The sequence below is a fragment of the Rhinolophus hipposideros genome, assembly GCF_964194185.1.
Source record: "Rhinolophus hipposideros genome assembly, chromosome: 6".
NCBI classification, from domain to species: Eukaryota; Metazoa; Chordata; class Mammalia; order Chiroptera; family Rhinolophidae; genus Rhinolophus; species Rhinolophus hipposideros.
Window position 1 is genome coordinate 18,585,032 of NC_138052.1, and position 1,991 is coordinate 18,587,022.

Here is a 1,991-nt window from a genome sequence, read left to right on the forward strand (position 1 = left end):
GAATAACAGAAATTTATTTTCTTGTGGTTCTGGTGGCCAGAAGTCTGAAAGCAAGATGTCAGCAGGACCACACTCTCTCTGGAAGCTCTGGCAGAAAATCCGTTTCACGTGTCCTCTAGTTTCTGGTGGCTGTTCGCACTTCTTGGCTTGTGGCTGCATCTTTCTCTGCTCCATCTTCATATCACCTTCTCTTCTGTAGATGTGTGTCTAATCTCCCTCTGCCTCTCTATTATAAAGAGTTGTGATGGTATTTAGGGTTAACAGGGATAATCCAGGGCACAGCGGGCACCTGCACGCCTTCAGACCAGTCTGCAACCTCAGGCTGAGCAGCAGTGAACTCGGGAGCTAGAGCAGTCCGTTCGCCCTGAAACTCCTTCTTGGTCACAGCCTTCTCAGCGGCGGCCTGCTCTTCCTTTTCAGTCTCCTCAGGGTCTCTGGAGAAGTAGAGATCAGGCATGACCTCCCACGGGTGCTCACGGGAGATGGTGCCACGCATGCACAGGACTTCCCGGGCCAGCATCCACCACATCAGACCCACGGAGTGAGCTCCCTTGTTGCTGCAAGGGATGGCAATGTCCACATAGCGCAGAGGAGAGTCTGTGTTACACAGAGCGATGGTCGGCATGTTAATGTAAGATGCCTCTGTGAGAAGCTGGTGGCCAGCCCGGGGTTCGGTCACCACCAGGAGTCTCGGCTCCCGGAGGCTGCCTGGATCTGGTTAGTGAAGGTCCCAGGGGTGAAGCGGCCAGCGATAGGAGTGGCTCCGGTGGCAGCAGCAAACTTCAGCACAGCTTGCTGGTTGGTATTCCTGGATAATATGACTCTGACATCAGCTGGGTTTTCAATGGCAACAATGGCACGGGTTGCCAGCAGAAGCTTCTCCCAGGTTCTCTTCAGATTTATGATGTAGAGGCCATCACTTTTCCATTTGTAGATGTACTGTTCCATGTGGAAGTCAAGGTTGGTGCCACCTAAGTGGGTTCCTGCTGCAAGGAATTTGAGGACACCCTCCTCTTTCATTTGTAGGACATCAAGTGGTCCGGACATTGTGAAAGAGTCCCTTTACGTTATTTGGGAACCAGGAACAATGCCGTAGGGATCCCTCTCTGAAAAGTGTGGAAAGAGGCTCAGTCTTTTTTCTTGATCAACACTGAGCACTGATTATTTTGAAGAATGATCAGTGGGACTCACCTGCATGTGGGGTGGTTCTTTAATAAAACCGAGGCTTTATGAAAAGAGTAAAGGGAGTAGTCAAGAATGACCCTATCCCTAAGTACGTGTAACTAGAGCATTACTGTAAGCATAGCATACATATCAAAGATGTAGGTGATATCTATGTGATGTGTGGGATTCTGATCTTATTTCCCATTTCCTTCTTGGTAAGGAATAAGTGAGAAACTTTGGGCATGTCTAAGGGAATGGTCCTTGTTTTGTTCTATTTTCTCTATTGTACTGGTTTTCCTTTGGAATTAGTTAAGTATTTTATAGGGAGATACAAGTATATTGAGACCATATAAATATCCCATTCCTCATCGAACTTTTCTTTCTAGATTTAACATTCATGGATGATTTTTGTCTCAGTTTTTGCTATGATGTTTTAAATTGAAGTTTTACTAATTTTATCATTCCATCTATATTTCTTAGTTAGCATTATGTTAAAAGGAAGGGCTTTCCCTTTTTCATGTTTGTTTAACTTCTTTACTTATTATCTGTATATACTCATGAATTTTTATTTTATTTGATGGGTTATAGTCTATTAATGTTTGTATTTATTTTGATGTTGAATTGTTCCAAATTTAGCCAATGAGAACCCCTTCAAGCGCCTTCTTGTGTCCTTTTAACATGTTCTCATCATTCTTGGAGCACTTCCTCAAGTTTTTTGTACGAGATATGTCATAATTGTCTGGTACCTTCCCTGCCCCATCTCTGGAATCATCCTTTCCTCTAAGAAGCCTGGTTCCTTTTAGTAGGCAGTGGTAATTGCAAACCAT

General features: G+C 44.6%; 1 pseudogene across 1 annotated transcript; it reads right to left on the reverse strand.

Annotated features, from left to right (window-relative positions):
• Positions 1–229: 229 nt before the first annotated feature.
• On the reverse strand, positions 230–1,047 carry LOC308499229 (small ribosomal subunit protein uS2-like; annotated as a pseudogene). Its single transcript has one exon. The product of its transcript is annotated as a small ribosomal subunit protein uS2-like (transcript).
• Between the last annotated feature and the right edge of the window lie 944 nt (positions 1,048–1,991).